Raw genomic sequence first — 24,765 nt, forward strand, 5'->3', positions numbered from 1 at the left:
TTCAATGGAAGTAGCATTCAAATCACACTGGCAAATCATTACACTTTGAACTCAACATTTGCCAAACATGGCATAAAAAGAATCTGCATCAGGCCAAGACTATGTACACGGTTCTTTTGCTACAAGATTTTGCTCATAGCTGAGTTACATATACTTGAAAATAGGGAGCTACAATCGAAGTGCTGACACAGACTCAACTATAGGCTTGCAGACAGGGATGCTATAATTAAACATTGTGGATTGCATTTTTCCTGAAGAACTGCAACCTTTACAAAAATTAGACCTACAACCCTACTTTTAAAAAGTGTGGGGGAGGGAAAAAGGGAAAGGCAGACACCAAAAAACCCCAGCAAAAACATCAACTCCTACAGAGAACAACAACATAGCCACCAAATGTTTTGCTTCTACACGTATTTGCACTGCAAACCAAGATTATTATTCAGTATTTCAGTCCTCTGCTGTTCACTTGAAAGGCTCATATTGTGGCACCGTGGAGATACAGATCAGCTGAAGGGAGGAAAGGAAGTGGAAGGAGAGCAAGCATCAACATTTACCAAATTGGCAGGAAAAAAATAGATACTACCTCCGTTTTGTACTCTGGCTTTCACATCACTTGTAACACCCTCTTATTATTGGTAGCATACGTCTGTGCTGAAACCAAAATATTTAAATTTTCAAATGGAAATAAGTTGCCAGTGTTTTAGAGTTTGGGGATAAAGAGACATTTAAATGAATGCCTGTAGATTAAACTGCCATCAGTTCCTTCAAGCTATCTATACTACAGAAACAAATGTCACTTTCTCTATTTCCCTCCGAGAGATGGGCAGACTCTTGGAACATTACAGCCACATGTTCTGGTTATTTTTACCTTGGAGCTAAAGAGTGATTCATTGCAACTATTACTATAAACAAGCCTGTTTAATTTTGAACATACGAACATATCACATGCCAAGGTGAAAGTTACTATAAACTAAGTCATGACAAATTTCTTATGATTTCCTCCAAAAATTAATCTCTACTCTCACAAATACTCACGCCCCAATCTAAAATCCACCATTTTTGGAATGGGAAGTTTTGTCTTGATCAGCACTGTACTAAAACTTCAAGCCCACTCTTCTTAAAGAGCTGCATACTGAAACGTACAGGAGGAAAGATGGTCTGTGTTTACAGCACAGGACTGGAAACAGGAGACCTGAGTTCTACACTCAGCTTTGCCAAAGACCTGAGGTTCCCAAATTGAAATCTAAGGACTATTACTGGTCCACTGAGAGATAGCAGGACATATGAGCTGGCTTCTCATTTTCAGCTGGTAAACTGTATTAAGAGAAGCTAAAATTCTATTAAATACTTTCCTGATATGAATTCTTCATGTCAGCAATTGTGCAGTTTCCATAGAACATTATACAATCGAGAATGAGAAGGAAAGTGGTCTGTGTAACCATAAACAGAAGGGAAGGTGTCCGTCAGTCACATTACAGAGATATGGTTCATATGGAAAAAAAAATTTTTTGCTGAGTCCATGGCAGAGATCTCAGTGACACCTCTGGTAAGTCACTTAATCATTACAGTCAATTTCTCATCACTTAAATGTGCATATTACATTCTCCACTCTTTGAGAAGTTAATGAATTTATTTTTGTGAAGCAAAGACCACCACAAAAAATCACTTTAAATAAATGAACAAAGTGGACTTTTAGTGCTATTCTCAAATTGAACTTAAAACATGATTTGACTGATGTCTGTTCATCTCACAGGCTATCTGCATTATTGTAACAGTCTCCATCTCTATAGCAGTTGACACTTAATAAAATTATCTTGTATAGTTACAGCAGTGGTAAGAATCAATTGCGCAAATACTCAAAAGGAACACAGTTAGAAGTATCTCTATTACCTTAGTTATTTTCAACAGTGTCATAGCCAATATGGAATAAAGTATAATGCAGAAACTATACAATTAACTATCATATACATACTGTATTAAGAGTTGTTAAACCAGTTACTATGCAATAGAGCAGACTTACTCTGTACTGCAGATATAACCTTTTCAGTTAATAGGGTGTTTTTTCCCTTTTAAATTCAATCCAGGTAATGGCCTACATTCTTTCTTTTAAGAACAAGAAAACCATTTAGTTCCAGGAACTCCAAAGAGAGCAAATTAGCATTTTTGTACATCTGTAAGTTAAAAATCAGGCAAGTGGTTTTTGGACATTCTGACAGAAATTTGTTCCTGGGGAGTGCAGACACTATGCCAAAATTTTCAACTAGAAGTGACTCTTCATAGGTGAGTAATAATGCCTTAAAAATAAGACTTAGTAACAGAACTAGACATGAGACTACTTCAGTGCCAAGAAGCAATTTGATAATGTAGTTAAATTATTTCCTTTAACATATTCATAAGTGTTTAATTCAATGTGAAGTGCAAGTGGAAAATGTATTATTTGATTTAAAAAGGGAACTTTCAGCCAAGATTGATTTGGTTATGGCAACATTCTAGTTACACTACTTGCTCAAAATGTATGGTAACCACAACAAATCAGTTTAAATAACTCTTAAATAGGTCAATTACTCTCTGTTTCTGAGTATCAGATACCACTAAGTTCCGTGGACACATTTACCCACTTGGCACAGCTAATGACTAGCCAAGAAAACTATCCGCTATTTGAAGATTGCTTTTGGTCTTCATGTACGTCATTAGAAAGGTAGTTTTACAATTTTAAAAAATGGTAATGCTCAAAGTTCGGTATGTTATGGACATCTCAGGCTACGTGCTAGTGCTACGGCTTCTGTACAGTCTCCACTTCATTCAGCTGGAGATAGCACAATGTTCACCTTCAACCCCTCTTCCATGCAAAATTCAGACAAAAGGCCGTGTTCTCTCTGAACTACTTCCGCAAAGAATCCTAGTTCCTACAATAAACCTTGAAGGATCTCACATTATGTGAGTTGTGAGAATTACTCCCACCTGAGACTTTTATAACTTAGGGCCCAATTCTGCAAAGCACATGAGCAGTCCCAGTCAGTTTCAGTGTGACTACTCACATGATTAAAGTTAAACACCTGGTTAAAAGTTTTGCTGATCTGAGACTGTAGTTCTGTACTGAGGTTCATTCAAGATAAATCTGAGAGAAACATTTAAAAGCAGCAATTAATTTAGTCTTTGGAAAAAAAGATACCTGCCTCAACCTTTTTTTTTTTTAATAAAACTTTTAGTCTGTAAGCATCAAAATATGCACTTCTAAGAAACTGACTGCCTGTCTCCTTGCTGTGCATTTTAAAATGCTTCCTACCAGCACTTTAGTCGGGGAACAAAAACTCTGTGCATCTACAGCTTGAAGTGCCCAAATGGCTAGATTTATTTTTTGTCCTGTTGGTCTGCATTTACAGAAAGTTGCTAGGGACAAGTGCCAACTAGACAAAGACAGTGGAGGGAAAGCCAAAGGCAAAGCTCAGAGACCAATACATACTGCATCCTCAAATTAGACCAAAACGCTATGTCACTGGCTGTAACTGGCAGGCTCCCTTCTAAATGGACTGCAGTACCACTGCAGATTTAATATTCACGAGTGTTACTCTGGAAACAAGAGGACAGGAGCCTACCTATGTTGTATGTGTTTTGGGAGAAGCTGGACTTTTATCAATTATGTCTACAGAAGAGACTCAGTAGAGCTGCTTCCACAGGAAGTGCTGTGTATCTCTACTGTGGAAACACAGCGTCACAGTGAATTACACAGTTCAAATGTAGCAAACCACACAAGATAAAAGGTCCTCCTGAGAAGGCATAACACAGCTGCATTTGGGCATTTCTCTACTTTTGACCTAGAGCTACTAAAAGTTTTCAGCACTGGATTTTTTACAATATGGAAAAGTTCTTGACAGCTTTTCCTCTTCTATGAGGAAGACGACTCAAATCTTTCCTTACTCCCTCCACCACCATCAAAACAAGTAAATGTTACAGGATACGAACACTAGACAAATTGATTTTGTGAGTGGTCACCTTCCATCTGTTGTCTGCTGCCTCATACTGTAGGTCATTCTTTTCAAATCTTATATAATTTTCATGTTTCTTCATCAGGTTGTTGTGTAACTATTTTGAGCTATTTGGTAAAAGATTCAACATGGAGCAGAGCTGAGGTTGCTTTGTTGAAATGTGTGTTATTCTTATCAAGTCATTCGTTATATAGACAGGGAAAGATTGATGATGTTTTTAACTATTCACTTCCTTGTTTATGTACTTCGGTTTTGTACATGACATGATAAGGTGGTAGATGATCACTCAGCAACCTTAACTGGTTTTAAAAACAACGATGTTGTTTCTAAAACAACAACAGTCACAGATAAACCCACCGACTTTCTCTCTTCCAAAAATGGCATCCATCTTAAGAGGCTAATTTTCTCCAAACACGACTTTACGCGGTTATTTTTTTACTCCCATATAATGTATCGATACATTTTTTCCAGTGAGAGCAGAAGTGGGTACGAGTTCTTAAGTCTAAAGGATTTTCTTTTTTAATTCAAATTATAGTACAAAACGATGTTTTAAAAGCTGGGTTTTCATTCTTCAATCATTCCTTGAAGGAGCATTTTAGATTCACACTACATCTTAAATATGAGTATCTCCCAAGGTTAAACCAGTGTTTTTTGTAGCAATTAAGAGAGGATCACTTTAAAGAAATGCATGTATGGTTAATATGAAATAGTATCCCATCAACTGTACTTAATGATTGTTTAACGCCATCAAGGAGTTTTAATGAGATCAAACAAAATGAAAGTTAAAGAAGTTTGTTCAGGGCAGTATTCTAACATTGTTAAAAAGCTCACCTTGTCTAAACCCGTTGCCATCTCACTCCTTCAGTGTCTCCTGCTTAAATCTCTCTCATCTTCCCCCTACTGCGTACTTTGTCTTTATCCTCTTCCCCCACCCCTGGTGTTTTCAAGCTGTCCCTAGAAGCAACCTGCCAAGCCACAGGGAAGACACTTTGGAAACTAACAGTGACATAATTATGCATTTTAAAATTGCTTTTCTTCTTTTTGCATTCAGGCTACCACAGCTTTCAAGAAAAACTTAGGCTACCTCACAAGAGCTGTATGTTTAAATGCAAGTCTCAGGGGAAAGAAAACAAAACATATTTTTAGATAACAAATCTTGCTAATTTGCTTATCCACCTGTTTTGTACACAAAAACCAGTAATTACACAAGTTCTCAGCCAAGATGTCTATACGTACAGAGCTGCAGCGGCGTAGCTGTGCCGATACAGCTGCAGCGCATCAGGTGAAGATGCTCTATGCCAACGGGTCTCCTGTCAACATAAAAAACCCACCTCTGCAAGCAGCAGCAGCTTTGTCAGCAGGAGAAGCTCTCCTGCTAAAATAGCGCTGTGCATACGAGTGCTTGTGTCAGTGTAACTTATGTCGCTCAGGGGGTGGAACATTCACAGCCCTGAGTGACATACGTTTTGCTGATAGGCTGTAGTGTAGACCACGGATTCTCAAGCTTTTTCTTTTTGAGGCCCCACCCACAGCACTCTATAAAAACGCTATGGCCTACATGTGCCACAACAAGTGATTTTCTGCATATAAAAGCCTGGGCTGGCATTAGGCGATAGCAAGCAGGGCAACTGCCTCGGGCCCCACACCACAGGGGCACCCGCGAAGCTAAGTTGCTCAGGCTTCGACTTCAGCCCCAGGTGGCAGGGCTCAGGGATCCAGGCTTCAGCTTTCTGCCCTGGGCCCCAGTGAGTTTAACACTGGCCCTGCTTGGCGGACCACCTGAAACCTGCTCGTGGCCCCCGGGCCCCTGGTTGAGAACCACTGGTGTAGACATAGCCTAAGTGAGTTCTCATCGTGGTAAACCCTCATTACATTACTAATATACCACAGCACATTTACTAGTTTTTTTATTCGAGCTGGGTGAAGTAAGGTAATTCCAATTCGCAGAGACATTTTTTGGTTTCATTCCAAATCAGAATGAAATGCTTAGTCTAACTAAAGTCACGTTTGGGTCACATTTTAATGGCTGTGATATACAGGAGGTCAAACAGATGCTCTATGGTTCCTTCTGACCTTAAACTCAAACTCTGTGCAAAAGGAAAAGGAGTCCTGGCTCCAGGGCAGTCCACCTGGTGAGCCACAGACCTTGAGAACCTGGGCTGTTGAAGAGCTGTGACGCAGCACATCCAGGGCTTTCAGGTTCCTATCAGCTCACCAGGCAGGCTGCCAAGGTGCTGTGAGCCGGGAAGCCTGGGCTGGCGGGGACCCTGCCTGGATTCCATCGGAACTTTGTCACAAAAAACAGTCTCCACAAAACGTTTCAAATTTGATGAATGGGCAAATTCAGATAAAAAAAGTTTTATCTGAATTTTTTTCCACCAGACTGTTTATTATTAATCAAAAAACAGCTTCTATCACAAGCAGGTGACAACTGTATTCTCATTCAATTTTGGTGTAACATTGACTCTTCTGTATTCTGGACCTCCAATCCCCATCTGTAAAATATTAGCAGTTCTCTGCCTCACCAGGATGTTGTGAGGATAAATACATTAATGATTGTGAGGCACATAGATATTATGGTAATGGGGGCTGGAAGTACCCCTGGCAGAGTGAAAAAGAAGAAAGAGGAGAGAAGCCAAGACACAAGGCAAGGAGGGAAGCACCCTTTGTACACCACAGAGCTGCCATGTATTCTACATTGAACATTTAAAATGTGTTTTACATAAGAGGGAGGGGGAAATGTTCAGCCCTTAACTCTAGTTCAGTGTTTGCTAGATTATAAACTAAATTCCAGAAAATACTAAGATTCCTTGAATAGCTGAAGCAGTAATAACCAGGTTGTGTATACATACATTTGATTTAGCTATGCAGCCTGCTCCAAAGGTCATGTTTGCATATGTAAGTCTAGGGATTCTCACTATCTTAAAAACACTTCCAAGTTTAGTCTATAAGTAACGCACAAGCAACAAAACTGTCTCTACCTTCTATGCACGCGGGCTAATTAAATGCCTGTTCTAACAATCATTGTTGAATGAACAACATCCACTTTATGGTAATTAACAATTTTATGCGTACCGTTTATTTTTCAATGCCTTGGGTGATGAGCACCCATTTCAGAAAAAGAAACCCCTAATAAAAACAAAATGTGATGCTAAAATAAATCTATTCCTAATCAAAGATGCATCTCAAAGTTCTTTCACTAAATAGCACGAGCAACACAGACTTCACAGGAGTCTGACTTGCAATAAGTTAATTACTCTACAGAAAAATAGCAGTTTTAATAACTTCATTTTATTGCAAGTGAGAGCATCTAATATGCCTGCTAAATCCTTTATTATTCATCTCTCTCATTTAGTATTATTCCCCAAAGCCTGAGGAGAAAACCACACACACACACTTCATTCCAGTACTAAAAGGCACTGAAAACCCATACACAAGTTCACTGAACAGGTTGTTAAAACATCAAAATACCAATATCTACATTGAGCATAAAAAGCTCGGTTTTCCCCTGAAACTCTCAAAAAGCAGTGCAAAATTTGTCTTAATTACTTGTTCAGTACAGTGTTCCGAAATCTTTCAAGTCTGCTTTTAAACTACCTATTTTGCTCATAGCACAAAGAACTATGTAAGCTTCAGGTAAAACTCAAATACATCCTCTTCATAAAGGGCTTTGGTAATTTGAAGACTACCCATCACCCTGTATCTGTGAATCAGTACGAGACTCATGAACGCTCAGGGGATAGCCAGGCACAGTGTGAGCAGGCGGTACCTAACTCCCTCACGTAGCTCGACTGCACCTCCATTCTTGAGAGCCAACACCCATGATATTCCAGTCTTGGGCTTTTCTCTAGCAGACACTGCCAACTGTGTGGTAGCAATCGTGAGAGATGCAGGAATGAAGGCTAGGAGGAGACCAAGTTTATTTTTGTTTGTAACCTAAACGTCACACAGCTCTCCATACAGTGGCATGAAGTGGAAAGTTTAACTCGAGTTTATATTCTGTACAGGGCACTCGGCCATGTTTTCACAGGGGCCTGGCTTTATTTAGCACATGCAGTTAAGGCTGGACTTAGTCACATGTGAAATGTTCATAAACCTAAGTGAAGTAAATGTCTCTAAATTGCCTACCTTCCCACAAATGATACTGGCAACACCCTTAAGCAAAATATTTGCCACTGTAAAGCACCAGGATTACTTTAACCCCTAAATTAACTAAGATCTTCTTTTACATAAGTAAAGGCTACACAGAGCAGGTGGTTCCATACTTGATGACAGTATGACATTTATACAGCACTTTTGCAAAGATCTGATTAAAAGAGGAAATACAGATGGGGAAACGAACGAATTGAGAAGTTAAGTGACTGTCTCAAGATCACACAGTGACTGTTCTGCCCTTTAAAGCATGCTACCTCACTGCACTACCAAGCAAGTGACCTAGGTTCTATTTTTAAGGTTGGCCTCTTGCTTTCTTGGGCCAAGCCCTGCTATCTTTACTCAGGAAAGACTCCCAATGACTTCAAAGAGAATTTTGTCTGAGTAAGGACTAGAACATTAGCTTTTGGTTTGCAAAGACTGAAAGCATTGCTGGAAAAAAAGACTAGGTCACAGGGAGATAAAGGGTGCTAAATCACTCTGTACTTACCTCTCTGGCCAGTCTTGGAACCACATTGCCAGGCTAGACTTGGCTGGAAAATGGTTGAATTATTTTTTGGGGGGGGTGACAAAACTGAAACTCTCTCTGATGATAATTTTAACTGAAGGAACTTTCAAGTCTTTGACAGCTCTATGATCGATTCTGAGGAGAGTCGCACTCAGTCTCTCTTGGGCAGCAGAAGGTCCTACAACACAGGCCTTGGATGTTCATAAAAAGGGGTACCATTACTTTCACACTGTGAGTTTTAGACCTTTTGCCAGATTCTCTTAAAGATTTAAATCTTTCCAAAGCTGACAGGCTTAAGTGTACAAAACAACCTTGGCAGTCCACCCCTAAAACTTCTTAGGGAAATGAATTTGGCACCCATCCTCAGAAAGGAAAAAAGCTTCCTATAGTTTAACACAGTTTTGTAGAGTCAGTTTTAGCTTCTAAAAAGATCACGACTCATTTCAACAGAAACAGCTGTTCAAAAAAAAAAAAAAAAATCTTATGGGCAACCTGGGTTCAAAAGAGGACACTGAGTTTAACAGAGGAAAAAGAGAAGGCATCAATAATCATACAACATCTAATCAATGGACCAGGTAAGCAGCAATGGCACTGATCCAGAAATACTCCCCTGCTCAACAACTCTCCTAGAGGGAATTAAAAACCATCTCCAATTATGACACTTGCAGAATTAATTTCAAGAGAAGTTAAATATGACTGAGGCAGACAAAAGCCAAAAAAGAAAAAAAGTCTCTTTAAGTGATAAACCACAAGCAACTAGAAAAGGAAATTTCACCAGTTTTAGTATTGGAGATTCTTGCTGTATTCCAAAAAAAGTTCACAGCTTAAAATGCTTGTTCAACATATGCCCTGGAGATGCTCAGTTTTGTACACCTATCAGTGCCTTAGAACACCTAGGATTTTAATTTCTGTGTTAATTGTCAGATCCTACAATATCCTTAATTTGCACTGCTATTAGGAGACCTTTCAGTCTTCCTCACTAAACGTTCAAAATTAAAAACTTCCATTAAATCATATTTTCTTGAATCACTATACAAATCCAACACTGTAATTTGAGACACTGTGTAATACATAGTAGTTTTGAAAAGGATTTTTCAACCCCCAATCCACAGAGATGCAGTTCACAGTACAACTAGCATGGCAATAAAATGATATCATCAACCACAATAAAACAAAGTTTCAGGCTTCAAGCTCTACGTCAGGGGTTCTCAAACTGGGGGTCGGGACCCCTCAGGGGGTCGCGAGGTTATTACATGTGGGGTCGCATGCTGTCAGCCTCCACCCCAAACACCGCTTTGCCTCCAGCATTTATAATGGTGTTAAATATATAAGCAAGTGTTTTTTAATTTATAAGGGGGGGGTCGCACTCAGAGACTTGCTATGTGAAAGGGGTCATCAGTACAATCGTTTGAGAATCACTGATCTACGTGCATTCCTTAGCTCCCAGAGGCCCTGATGTCCACTCATGTCATGTTCAGCTCTTCTACAAATTATAAAGCTCAACTAATTTTAGTATTAAATTGACTTGTGCTTCATCTTACATTTATAGTCAACTTTAAGCAACCCAGTACATGCAACAGAGACAGGCTATAAAACACAGAAGTTGCAGGACAAAGAAAGCATTCTGAGACAGCACCTTAGACTACAGCATGAACACAGGCCTTCAGAGAGGTTTAAATGAGATTCCCAGAAGTGGGGGTTTTTTGTGCTACCTATGGACTGTAATAACCCAACTCAAGATGTCTTAGAACGATAAGAGCCTGGTTATTTGCATAATTGTTCCATGTGAACATGCAGTCTGGGCCAACTACCACCTGCAAGCTGCAGCTTTAATCTGACTTGCATTATTTTTCAATTATTTCCAATCACAATTAATGTCAAAACAAAGCTACAACCCAAAACATCCAAAAGCATATTATTTATATGTATCTACACATACCTTCAGGCTTAGTAACCAAGGAATATTCAAGACATGACATTAATGGATCAAGTCCCATGGTTACCATTTTAAAGTGGCCCTGACAAGGCTTGAAAAGGAAGCTAAATTACACTACATATAACCTTACCCAGAGGACTGTTTTGCCTTTAAATTATCACATGCACTTTCACTTCATAGAACGTGGTATATATATAAAAGGATGTCAGTTGTTTGTAATGAAAGGGTTTTTCTGACTAGCTTCTCCCTAAAACACCAAATGTATTCACATTAGAGAAGAGAATGCTAGAAAAAGGGGCACAAGAAGTGCCCATTTGAACACCTACTGAAGTCAATTCAATAAATCTAGCTCAACTCCTCTTCCCACAGAGGCCTTTACAATTTTGTCAACAGTCCACTGTAAGCTCTATTTTCAAATACGGTAATTTGTAAAAAAAAAAAAAAAAAAAAAAAGGTACATGATACTGTCTAGGTCAACTATATGAAACAGCAGAGCTCATCCCAGCCTGATTTCCTGAAGTGCTGAGTACCCACAACTGGGTGAAGTGAATGAGAGCTGTGGGGTGTTCAGAGCCTCTGGAAAATCAGGCTCTATAGCTATTAGAACACAAGCAATATTGCAATTTCAATGACAAACGTACATGTTCTAATACTGAAGACATTCAACATGGGTGATATCTTTGGATCCAAATACTTTAACAAAAAACAAACATTCCAACCAGCCTCTAATCTGTGGTTTCAGCCACTCAAAAATTAAATGCAACCGGTCTGTTCGCCTGTAGTGCTCTCACAAGCAGCAAAGTTATGCAATGTGGCAGATTGACAAACATAGTAACTGCTACTAGGTGTAACAAATTTCCAGAATGTTGTCTCCTCCAACAGCATTTGACAAAACAGTAACAGTTACCTACTATTCACTCACTCATTCCAGTCCCTCAACACATATATTAAACACTGAAGCTGTCCCGCTTAAAACAATGTGATTAAGTTTATCTGCTTCAGTCATATTACATCCGTCACGGTGATCCTTTCAGCACCTTGCCCCCTTTTTGGAGCATGAAATGCAGGTAACAAGAATGACTTTGTTAACATGGGACCATGTTTGCCAGGTATTAGCTTCTGCAGGCAAGTTCTCAAAGTGCGTCTGGCAATTGGTTAAGGATTTAACCATAGCGGCTGTCCTCAAATGCATCAGAAAAACGTGAAAGACAATGAGAGCTTTTAAAAATGATACAATTATGCTAATACATAGGGCATTAACTACAAGATAACAGAGCTGAAACTCCTGTAAGGCAATATAAGCTCTGCTTATTGAAAAAAACAAATGAGCAGGCCCAAAAATAAATATGTACGCCAAGTGCTCACATAGGAGTATAAGCACAATATAAACACCTAGACAGACTCTATAAGGGAAATCCAATTTACATTCCAACAAAGGACTGAGTAGTACAAGAACTAGTCTCAAAAACTTCTTTTCTCTTTTAGTAGTGTCCTCTTATCAAAGAAGTGACAGTAAGACAACAAGCTATTATTGCTCAAAGCAACATCACAAAGCATCTGTACCCAGAAATGTTTCCCTATAGTCTAGGAAAAGGCATAATAAAGGCCTAATAATAATAATAATAATAGTTGGTTTATTTGTGCTGTCTTAAATCCAAGGACTTCAGAGCATTTTACACACATTGAGTTAAGCCTTGAAACACACTTGAGAGGCAGAAATAAACAGAGGTCACAGTTCACCTAATGTAAAGCACCACTCAAGGCCTCGCTTAATTAGGCTAAGCAGTTCGCACATTCAGTTGCAAAAATGATTTAGCAACGCTTCATTTTAACGTATTTAAAAAAAAGGTAAATGACATGCATCTGAATAATAATAATTAGAGAAGTCTGTCATTAACCATCTCTCTGGTTAATGGAGTAATTCTTTGCAGTGCAGGTTTTATTTAAGTGTTAGGGATTCAAAATGTCACTTTTCAAAAAAACACACAAACAAAAAAAAAACAGATTAGGCTCTCATTTATATCAGTGCCAATCTGGAGTCACTCCACTGACTTCAAGTAAGAACTGAACTTGACCTCAGTTGAAAACTGACTTCAGTGGAGGCACTCTGAATTTACACAGTAACACAAAACAGAATTTGGCTTTAGATTTTAAAAGTACCTAAAAGTAGTCAAATTCATTTTTAGAAAGCAAAGGTCAAAGTCAATTACTGTATGTACACATGATCTTGCCCTCATCCTATACAAAGAGTCAATATTTTAAATCTGGCCATGGCACCCACTTAACACCATGATGAGTACAGTATAAAAACCTAGAAAGATGAAATAATCTAGGCGTCATAGATAGAACATTAACTCAAAGGATAGGGCTGACCCAATAAACAGGCAGACTATTCTGTGGTGTTCTTGAAAGGCACAAGTTTCTCTGCAAGTTTTGTACCTCGTTTAGTTACAAATCCTAAAGTTACTGTAATAGAAGCTGGAAAGGAATTTATATCCCATCCCCCATGCCCAATGTTTTCAGTCTGTTCACTCTGCATTTGACAGCATTGTGTGTGTAGTTATTTTTCACTGTTTCCACAGTACATTCTGCTTCCCCCTAGCTGCAAAGGCCATTAGAACGAAACCAAAATAAAATGATTACTGACCAAAAATAAGCCACCCCTCCACTTCGGCCCTTAACCCACCCACCCAATTTCAAAATGAGACTTAAAAGGTAAACAAAAACTGTTTCTGTCAAACCAGTGCAAGTGACAAGGGCGCCTCCCAGAAAATCCTACCCACCCATAGCCTCTTTTTGTTAGATGCATTAGCTAGAGTGTGTTAGATAGCCTTAACTACCACGGTATCATGTGGAGAAAGGCAGTCTCTTAGAAATCGAGGTCTGACCCATTTAAAGATGTGATAGATTTAATCTATCATTTTATACTGCACCTGGAAATGAACAGGAATTAGTACCTGAAACACAGGTATTAGGTGCTTCAGCAAGAATCATCAGTTACCAGCAGGTGGTCAGCTATAGCCTAGAACAGGTGAAGTTTCACCACCACCTTCTATTCAACCTCCTCCCTCCCCTCCAAAAAAAACCCCAACAAAACACGAGTTTAGAGAATGGGCAATAATTAACCAGATTATCAGAGTCACAGAGAAGCAAGGACAGTCCTCTAATAAGGGGCCTGGTATCTCTCTCTAAGCTTTTTATCAACCACCAGAGACATGGACCCAATTCAAAAGTGGTAGCTTGGGGTCCCCATGCCCCACCACTATAGTAATACCAATTGAAAAGATCCTGCTCTCCACAGAAGCAAAAAGCTCAGTCTAATCAAATTGATCTTATCCTCTATGTACAACAAAGGTTCCTCATGGTAACCAATGCTCTGCTACCAAAGATTGCAGTTCGCCAAACTATCCACCATTCAATATAAGGCCACAGAACTTTCTGGATGCGATGGTGGAAGCAAAGTCTCAGCTTTTCATTCTAAACAGTCACAGCATGAGATTAACAGAAATGTTGCAAAGTGGTTTCATAAGCCTGTGATATGGGAACAACAAAATAAATCACCTGCCCTGATGGGAGAGGTGCAGCCCAACTTCAGTATCCAGAAGGTAGTGGTTAATCTAAGAGAAAGGTCTGGCCCTCTACCCATTCCATTTCCATAAAACAACACTCCTCAGCTAGATGGAGTCAACCAGCAACTATGAAAGTCCTATGGTAGTCATGGCAGCCGTAACAAGATACTAAATAGTTTTACACTGTTTGAATAAACTGAAAATGTAAGATGTATGGCCTAAATTTTCAAATTAACTAGTGATTTTTGGGTGCTCAACTTTAAACGCCTTGAAAGAACCTAGTTTTAAGAGGGTAGGTGCTGAGCATTCACTGTAAAAAATCAGGCCACGGGAAGATGTCTCCATTTGGGCACCCAAAATCACTAGTCTCTTTTGGTCTATGCATCAGAGTCTTTGTTTAATTGGAGTGAGGAGAGCTAGAGAAGAAAGCAATTTTTCAAGCATCCACAGCTGCCTGGAGATTTTTAATAAGATGCTTTTAAAAGTCTACCTTGACCATCCAGGTATGAACTCCTTTAATGACTTGTCAAATATGCTCGATTTCCAATACTGCACGGTAAACTGGTCTTAATGTCAAAAACAACAAGGAGTCTGGTGGCACCTTAAAGACTAATAGATTTATTTGGGCATAAGCTTTCGTGGATAAAAACCTCACTTCTTCGGTCTTAATGTCATTAGCTATCTGCTTTATCTACCAAATCAGGTTGAGTATGGAAGCATTTTTAGCACATGCCAGGCAACGTACACAGAAACCAAGTTGCCAGCTATACTCCCTCAGAACCATTACTCTATAACAAATCTAATCTGACCTTTGAAGATTCTCTGTTGTGGCCTGCTTAGACACTTATTAAGAAAAGCATGATCAAATCAATTCAGAACATATTAATCTGGGGCCTTACAGCTTAGATTAATGCCATTTAATCTTGTAGTGTTTTTTCCCGAACACTGGCGATTCTCTATGACACAGAATTGAGACAACATGATTTATATACTATAACCAGGTTTTATCCCAAAAGACTTACATTACAGCAACCAATACTATTTGGACTAGTAAACATGACATTTAACATAATACCTGTAGAAGCAACATATTACATGTCCCTTTATAAGAATCACACTTTTTTTTTTAGAAACCTAAATTGATCAGACAGACACAACCTATTATATGTTGCTAGAGGAAAGGAGAGTTAGAAAATAGCCTTTATAGAATAGATAAATTAAGATCAAACTATAGAAAGTAATCCCCTTTGTATAATTCATGAAGGATGAACTAAGCAAATCTAATTAGGAAGGACAGAATTGGACACGTTCATGGATATCTTCACAGTTTTTACCGAGCATAGTGGTTTTCCACAGCATGGCTGAAGTGGGGCATCGGGCCTATATTATTAAGTTAACTTCAATGGAACTACATCAGGAATAAATTTGGTTTGTCTCAAGTCTTGGAGTCTGAGTCCAGAGATGTTGCAGAAATGGTAGCTCCCTGCCAAAGAGCCTCCATTCACAGACCCATCTAAGATTTTCCGTGGGAACCCATGTTAGTATTCCAAGGAGGGGTGGAAAAGAAATGGCCCCAAAATGAAGGAGTTGGGGGGATCTTTAGGACCAGAACTGGGCACAAAGCCAAGTTCAGATCTGAGAATCTCCACTTAAATTGTAAGGGAGGAGTCACCAGAAGAACAAACCTCAACTGAATATTTTATGTTTTCTCTAATTAAAATAATTTGATGCACAGAGCTTGTAACATTAAACAACATCCACATGAGTAACCATTTCTGCAGTAACTTGCTTATATGCCCAAGGATACTTTTATTTTTCTTCCAAAATTAACCCTGAAACACAAGAAATGATCTAGTCATTCTAATATCCATTATTTCAACTTAAAATTGATAGGATGACACGCTGGCCAATGTAATAGACGTGCAATAAGGTTACTTCTTTTAGTTTGTCCCCTAAACTAAAAAATTCTAAATTTAGTCTAAAGTAAAAATTCTGCAAGATAAGAAAATAAAGGAATTTAACTCTATGACTAATGACAACTTCTGTTCTTGTACAAGAGTAAAGAAGGGGGAACAAGTTTATTTCTAATTGTATTGATTTTAGAAATCATCCATGCTTGAAAACATTTTACACACAAAATTAAGTCCCTTCTATTAGGCTGATCTAGTCAAAATCATAGGGATTTATCATTAATGTGTGTCACATGTACATGATAGAAAAATTCATCTTGCACAATGTTTTATGCTCTATTTGAAATACAGTGAACTTCACTATATTTGCAGTTAGCAGCAGAAAGCATATTACATTTTCAATCATATCCAATATCAGCAAAAAGCTGATAATGCTATAATCCCCTTTCCATGGTGTATCTCTATGTAAAGAGACACTTCTTTCTTTGTCTGCACTGCACTCACTGTAAGAGGAAATAGTACAAACTCATTTGAAGTGTGGGCTTTTAGGACATTAATTGGCGCTCTAGAGCCAACATGGTAGTTTAGAAAATTAATTAAATATTCTTAAAGCTTGGTTGCCACCCACATGGGCTATGGCAATAAATACATAAAAATAAAAAAACCTAATCTCTCTATGGTAGGGTTACCATACTTCCTGATTTTCCCGGACATGCCCGGTTTTTTGGTCCTCAAATCCCCGTCCGGGAGGAATTTCCAAAAAGCCAAACATGTCCGGGAAAATAGGGAGGCATGGTAAGGGGACCGCCTCCTCCCCGGGCTCCAACTTTCCCGGCTCCCGCTGCTCTCCACCGAACGCCGGGGCTGAAGCAACTTCCCCAGCGCAACAGCAGCCGGAGCCTGGGGAGGAAGCGGCTATGCGCTCGGATGCCGCCCGCCGCCTCTGTGCCCCCGCAGATCGGGGGAGTTGTTAGTTTTGCTGCAGCCACTCGCACTCGGGCAAAAGACACTCGGGGGACCCCGAGTGCAAGTGGAGTGGCTGCAGCAAAACTAACAACTCCCCCGAGCTGCAGGGGCACAGAGGCAGCGGGCGGCATCCAAGCACGCAGCCGCCTCCTCCCCAGGCTCCAACTTTCCCGGCTCCCGCCGCTCTCCACCACAGCGGGGGCCGAAGCAACTTCCCCAGCGCAGCAGCAGCCGGGGGGCGAATGCGGGGTGCTCAGGGGAGGGGGCGGAGTTGGGGAAAGGGCAGAGTTGGGGCGGGGCCGGGGCCCCGGCCCCGTGGAGTGTCCTCTTTTTGCAGTATTGAAATATGGTAACCCTATCTATGGATGGCATCTGAACATAGGAAGATTGGATCAAACAAGGTAGCCAGGTAAGATTCAATTTTCTTTCCAACTTGTGACACCCTTACTTATGGGATTTGGTTGGTTGGGGGTAGGGAGGGCATATGTCTGGTCTACACTATATATACACACAATATAAGGCAGGTTATGTCGACTTAGCTGAGTAAACATCTACACTAAAATGTCACTCCCACGGATGTATCTTGCCCACTACACTAACTTAACTCTACCTCTGCGAGAGGCATAGCACTTAGGTTGACATAGTTAGAGCAACACAGTGTCAGTGTAGACACTGCATTGTTTACATTGCCTGTTGCTGCCTTTCAGAAGCTGTCCCACAATGCCCCACACTGACAGTTAAATCGGTGCAAGTGCTCCTAGTGAGGATATGCACTACCGATACAAGGAGTGTGGTGTGGACATGCAAAAGCAATTTAATTACTGCGGGGGCTAAAAGTCGATTTAACTCTGTAGTGTCGATTTGCCCAAGGAGTCGTGTTTCTAGGATCAGAAGCTTTCACGGGTTATGTACAGTTGGTAATTAAACCAAAAGTTGACTAAGGCACTGAGCACTCTTCTAAAGAGAAGGTTTCACTAGAGTTGTGCTTTTTTTCTTAGCCTTCTGTTAAATAATGATAAACACTTCAATTAAGCTAACCCATACGAACATAAACATCATGAGTTTATTCTGCAGTTGTTCAAATGCATTTGTAATAATAAAATACCTATCTTATTGCCACATCAGATCAACACTAAAAACGTAACCGTTGCTCATCAAGAACACTTGCAACTGCTGTATAAACTGTTACGTGAACATAGGCTACTAGACAAGTTGTCTTCAACAGAATGAAAAGAAAAAACTTTAATCAGAGTGAAAAAGAAGTCAGTATCTATCTCACAGCTTAGTATAAAGAGATACTCTTGGGGGAATTCTGTGCCACTGCGCATGTGCAGAATTTATGTCCCCTGCAGATTTCTTTGCTTCTCCACAGAAAAATGACTTTCTGACGGGGAAGCAAAGGGAAGCCACAAGAACAGTTATGCGACCCTCCCCAGCAGTACATTTCAGGGGCCCAGAGCAGCCGGAAGAAAAGTAAATCACTGTGTGGCAGGAGGTGGGATTGGGGAAGACCCAGTTGGTAGCTCCTACCCTTCCCCAGGCTCAGCTGCTAGTCCCGACTGGGCGGACAGGACTTCCTCTTCCTTTACACAGCATCCGGGGCCGAGTCAGACCCACCCCCCGATTTCTCCTCCACCTGAAGGAAGCTCTACAGCCCCCTCCCCCGCGCTTCCTGCACCCATTGCTCCTCAGCTGCAGGGGGAGGGATCCCTGTACAGGGAGCTGCTTCCCCATCCACCCAACCCCTGTGCCTCCAGACCCCCTCATACCCAGACCCTCCCACCGAGCCTCACCTCCCTGAACTCAGAACCCCTCCTGATGAGCCCCACTCCCCCTGAACCACCCCAACGAGCCACCTGCACCCGGATCCCCCACCCCACCATGCCCCAACCAGCTGCATCTGGACCACCCACACCTCCCTGCCAAGCTCTCTTCCGCCCACACCCAGACCCCCCACACTCAGCCCCAACCACCTTCACCTGGACTCCCCTGCAGAGTCCCATTACCATTGCACCCAGAACCCTCCACAGGCCCCTGTGCATCCACATCCCCCCCCCCAGATCCCCCACTGAGCCACCCGCACCCAGATTGCCCCACACAGAACCCTCTCAACCCACACCTGGATCCCCCCCACACTATGCCCCTCCACACTTGGATCCTGCCTTGCTGAGCCGCCTGCCCACACCTGGTGAACCTGGCATGGAGGTGCAGGGCCCTGGGGTGTTTCTGGGGCAGGCCCGGTTCTTGCGCTGTGTCAGAATTGGGTGCAGCCTCACAGCTGAGTCCGTGTCCCGGGGGAGTTGCACAGTGATCTCCCACCTCTGTGCAGCCAGTGGCCTGTGCTTCCCAGTGCCATGCTGGAGCTTCCACATTTATTTGACAAATAAAATTTGCAAAATTTTAAAATACTGTGCATAGAATTTTTATTTTTTTGGCACAGAATGCCCTCGGGAGTAAGAGAGTCTTCAACGAACTGCACTCTAATGAGAAAAGAAAACATCAAACTTTCCTTTACAAACAAAAGTAGGTCTACAATGGAAAAACCACCATCTATCCAGACACAACCCTGGGACTGGTTGAATCAGGTTACCTGTCTCCAAAGTCCACTTCTATTAGAACTAAGTACACAGTCACCAAAAGTGCCTAAGGAAAATTGAGGTTCATACCATCTGACATTAGAAAATACAAGGACACGCATAAATGCAGAAACTCTCTATATTAAAAATAATAATCTAAAACCACTGTATTTCTTCAGTCCCAGTACTGCAATCAGATCCACAAGTGGACCCTTGGACCCATGCAGAGGGCCAGTGAATTGTCATCACTAGGGCTTCATACAGCACATGATGCTACCTACAGCGATCTGATTGCAGGACTGGGGAACAATTTTGAGTTCTAAGTTGGCACCTCTGCAAACAGTATCCCAAACATATGGAGTAAAGATTTAAACTTTAAATATGTTCAAAAGATTCATTTCCTGCATCACTAAAAATAGACACATATTCCTTAAAACCAAGGCACTATGATTTTTCTTTTAAAAAATAATTAAATTGGTAACTTGTCTGTAGTTTTATACAACATTAAGTAATCTGGAAAAGAGAGACTATTTACAGATCCATTCAAAAATATATGTAAAATTGCACTGAATGAATTTATTCTCCAGATAACACACCAAGTCCTCTATGTGGACATAGTACAGGACAGAAGTAATACTAGGATATATCAGTACATACTAAATTTTAGATTTCATTATGCATGAAGACTGTGTTTCAATGTACAGTTAAAACTTAGACACTTTAGTATGCTCACATGTTATATTAATGCCATCTAACTAAATTTCAATTCTTTATCTGCAATGCCATCCTCATATTAGGTGAAGACATCAAATATATCACAAAATAGTCTACATATATCTGTATATTTGAAGCCTTTGGTTTCAATTCTAAACTATTCTGACATATTGTATAAACACCAGTCTCTAAATGAAAACATTAACATGTCACTGGAACTACACTGTGCTAGTAAATTATGCCCTGTTCCTCTCTAAAATCTTACCAAAAGATACCGGACCTAAACACCATCAAACTGAAGCCAAGAGACATGATTAAATATTGTGTGTTTGGTTTAATTTGAGCCCTCAGACCCAATATAACCTTTGCTCTTCAAATACCAAGTGGGTCTACTAAATCTAGCAAAGTTTTTGCATTTTGTTAGTTAGTTACAACTAGGTTAGTTCAGTTACAAGCTTTTAGATTTAGCTATCCTAAATTTATAAACACAGTGAGAAATAGTTATGAAAATAAAAGGATAACTCACTTTACTGTTGTGGATCTTAGTTTGATGGAACACCAATATTCCCCTTGTCCCCGTGTGTCCCGCTTTGATGAAAATACTGTGTATGAAAACAGATTATTTTTAGACTCAGTATGTGAAAGCACAGTACTTCCTGTCTCAGCTCCACCTTAAAAACTACACAAACATTCTCTTTTTGATTTCTACAACTAATATTTCATAACCCCTACTATCAAATGCAATGGAGGAGATGTCGAAGGGACAAGGTGTTAGAAACTTGAAATATCAATTCCCTAGTTCATAACTCAGCACAAAAAAAGTTTGGTTAAAATACACTGTCACTCTTAGGCAATCAGGTCATATTAAAACAACGGCATTTTTATCTATCACAGCTATGAATAGACTAAAATATTTTTATTTATAACACTGATCTTTTCCATAGCAACAGGATGTGAACATGGCATTCCCAGTGTAATGAAGTCACTATAGCAACATGATAATGATGTCAGAATAATCAGAAAGTATTTCATACTTAGGAAATGGTGTGCCACACTAGCTGTGTATAAATTAAAAAGTTACAGATACTGTAGAATCTAGCCTGTTCTTCTTTAAATTTCTCTTTCACTTAAAACTCACAGAAACAACATTAAGGTATAGAGTGTTTGATTATTAATATCTGTTTCTTAATGACTTCAGCCCTTATTGTCTCACAATTTCAGAAACTTCCATACTAAACATATTTCGCCTCTTGAGGAGTCTGCCATGGCCAATTGGATAAAGAATCAAGTGCTATTCCATTAACGAAGGAGAATTTTTTCAAAATATTACAAATCAAAACAGGGCAGTTCACAATTCAACCCTGGTCTTTCTCAAATAACACAATGAGTTAGATTATTTGATGCTGTTAAGTTCAAACACATTTGGTGCCGCATTTTAGACTGCGAACAATACACAAAGCCAAAATTACAAACCTCCACTCTGGTTAAAAGCAATTTAATAAATACAAACACAAACAAGAAGTTGTGGTACCACATTTACAAATGAAAAATCTGAAATGAACGAATTTTTAAAAATCTGGTTTTCATTACCTGTGGTGTTTGTTTACTGTTTGCAGTTCATTCCAATATATGACTAGAACAATGAAAATAGACAAGTCAGTTTCATTTTTGTTTCTAGTCAATTTCAATTTCTGGTTCAGACATTAACACAAGACTGCAATGCTTGGTTACAATCATTGCAATGAAAGATTTAAAGGCAAACTCAAAATGATCAGCAATTAAGTTTAAAAAAATATACTGGCAACATAACTATAGCTATGAGGTTTTGTCAAGTTTCCTAAACACAAAAATACCCACAAAAGTTTGAGCTAAACAGTGTGCCTTTCACCATGAATAATTTTTGCAGTTTGATGAAGGGGGAAAAATTAAATTTGATCGTGTCTGGAGGCATATAATAGTTTTTCTACTGAATATTACTGGAAAGACTACCCTGTTGGTAATTCTTGTGGTAGTCAACTCCCTATTTTAAAAGTTTTAGAGTGATGTAGCTGATTTATTGGGCATGGGTTGTTTTACATTATATGATGTTTAAAAGTTTCAGTGCTGAGCAGAGGTACATTCTACGTACATGCCAAAGTTAACCAAGAAAAAATTCTGAAAGATTCCTACAAGTCAGAATTTAACTATCAATAATGAAAGCAGCCCTTGAAATATATATTTTGATGTCATATACTACCCAGACTTGGAGGGCTGTAGCTTACAAAATCGAAACAACCCCGTTCACCCTCACATTTAAATAGAAGACTGACAGAAGACAAGGAGAGAAGACCATCCCCCCTAGAATGACACCTTCAGAAAAGTGACAATGTAATAAAATGTTTGAAAATAGGAAGCACTATGAAGATACGACCATGCAAATGAAAGATGATGCTCTTTTCCCCTTTCACCCACTGCCCAAAACAGCAATCCAAAGCTAGCTTGTTGCTCTGAATGCCTTGATAATTCAGGTAACATTTGTTTTGTTTTTTGTTTTGATTTAGGGCTACAGAAAACTTTAAACCCATGTTGGAGAACAGTTTACAAACTGCTCAATGGCCCTTCCCAAACTTTCCTCTTCAAAGTCAGAGAGAAGGAACAGGAAAAACTCTCAGAATCTAACATTCAGACACCCAAATCCAAGTATCATCCACTCCAAATAGATCTTTCTCACACAGACCACCTAAGCCTTGTCTCACATATTAGCCCCAAGTTATCTTCAAAGACAAGGGATGAGAGAACTACAACAGCCTTTTATGTCCCCTTGCAATGTCTATGGGAGCAATGAGATGGCCTGCTCCCCTTCAACTTGGGTTCCTTGGCTCCCTCTTCAGTCTGGGCTGTAAAGCCTCTCTAGGACTGAGAAACACCCCAGACTGCATGGACCAGTAAGAGAACTGCAGGATTTTCTCAGGCCCAATTATACCATCTGGGGAGAGTTTCTGCTACTGCAATACTGAACGCACCAGTACTGAAAAGGCAACAAGAAGCGGTAAAGAGTCGAGGAGCGAAGTGAGTATGCCAGGATCCAGACAACTTCACTCCCTCCTCCCTCCACACACCCCAAAATAGGGAAGTGCAGCATCCTTGGCGTCTGACTGTCCCCACATCTGGGGGACTGAGAGACGCTGGGGAATTCCTGGTTTCACTTCCTCCATTACCATGGCTAGCATATATTAGGTGGGTCTAGGAGGTGTGAGAGAGTGGCTGATGGCGGCAACTCACGGAATGCACTAAACTACCCTGCTAGCTCCCATGTGTGGCATGGGCACTGCCAACAACGGGTCAGGCCATCCCAAATATGCCTGACGCCAGCCAAGTTCAGTTCCAACAAGGCAGATGCATGCCCCATGCCTAGCCCCAGGAAATCACAACAGAGACATTTTTATGGGAGAGAGAGAGAGAGAACCGCTGCCTGGCAGCCCAGGAACCCCCTGGGGGCAGTGCCCATGCCACCTCATCCTTTCTTCCTCGAGTCAGTGCCCCCCGCACATCCCTGCCCCGCATCCTAGAGCCAAAGCCTGCCCAGCGTGCGGGGAGCAGCGCCTGTCCCAAGCGCCCCCATCACCCTGGGATGTCCCTGTGCCCCCTTCACCCTGCGGGGTCCCTGTGCCATTCCCTGCCTCCCTGGGCCCTTGGTTTTACCCTTGGGGTAGGAACCCCGGGCCCTGACTCGCACTCCCTTCCCCCTGCAGGGCTGGGGGAGGACACAAGTCAGTGCCCCCCCCCCAGGGAAAGGTCAGTGCCCTCTTTATCCCTCACTCCCAGCAGCCCCGGGGGTGTCCCTGAATCCCCCCACCCCAGGGGCAGTGCCCCCCCCCGTTAGCCTGGGCAATGAACCCCAGGGCCCCTCACATGCCCCCTTCCCAGGGGTCCCACGGACTCACCCCACTTTACCCGGGGGTCAGCAACCTCCCCCCCGCAGCGCCCGGGGGCCGGACCCCCGGCATCCCCCACCCGCGGCTGTCCTGACCTCCCCGGGCACCCCCCTGCCTGGGGGCCCAGCCCCGCTCCGGGGAGCCGGGACTCGCGGCCCGAGCAGGCCCGGCCCGGCCCAGCGCCGCCGCCCCACTCACCCGCCGCCGGTGCCCGCCGGGCCGCCTCCTTCCGCCCGCCGCTTGCGCTCGCCTGCTCCGCTCGGGGCTCGGCTGCTGTGCGCGGCGGCGCCGCGTCCGCCCCGCCCCCCGCCCCCGCCTCCGCCTCCGCCTCCCCCGGCCCGGCGCCCGGCAGCGGCCTGGGGAGGAGCCCGCGGGGCGGGCCCGAGACAGCCGGCAGGAGCGGGGCGCTGGGAGCCGGGGAGAGGGGATCTGGAGGGATTGGGGGCTGTTGGAGGGGTCCTGGGCTATGGGGGGGGATCTAGAAGGGTCCTGGGCCATGGGGGAGGGGATCTGGAGGGGAGGGGGCTGTTGGAG

At 41.6% G+C, this 24,765-nt stretch overlaps 1 protein-coding gene across 4 annotated transcripts in view; it reads right to left on the reverse strand.

The window, feature by feature from the left end:
* The window catches only part of RAP1A (RAP1A, member of RAS oncogene family), a 71,970-nt gene extending 47,448 nt beyond the window's left edge, over positions 1-24,522 (reverse strand). For 2 of the 4 annotated variants that reach the window (XM_054025782.1, XM_054025780.1), the window contains exons 1-2: positions 24,430-24,522; positions 20,844-20,919 (exon numbers count right to left, since the gene is read on the reverse strand). The gene's annotated coding sequence lies outside the window, so the exon portion shown is untranslated. Of the gene's footprint in view, positions 1-20,843; positions 20,920-21,907; positions 21,951-24,429 lie in introns of all 4 variants that reach the window. The other 2 variants (XM_054025781.1, XM_054025779.1) reach the window with 2 other exon arrangements.
* Positions 24,523-24,765: the final 243 nt, after the last annotated feature.

The sequence above is a fragment of the Malaclemys terrapin genome, chromosome 4 (genome assembly GCF_027887155.1).
Source record: "Malaclemys terrapin pileata isolate rMalTer1 chromosome 4, rMalTer1.hap1, whole genome shotgun sequence".
Classification (NCBI taxonomy): domain Eukaryota; kingdom Metazoa; phylum Chordata; order Testudines; family Emydidae; genus Malaclemys; species Malaclemys terrapin.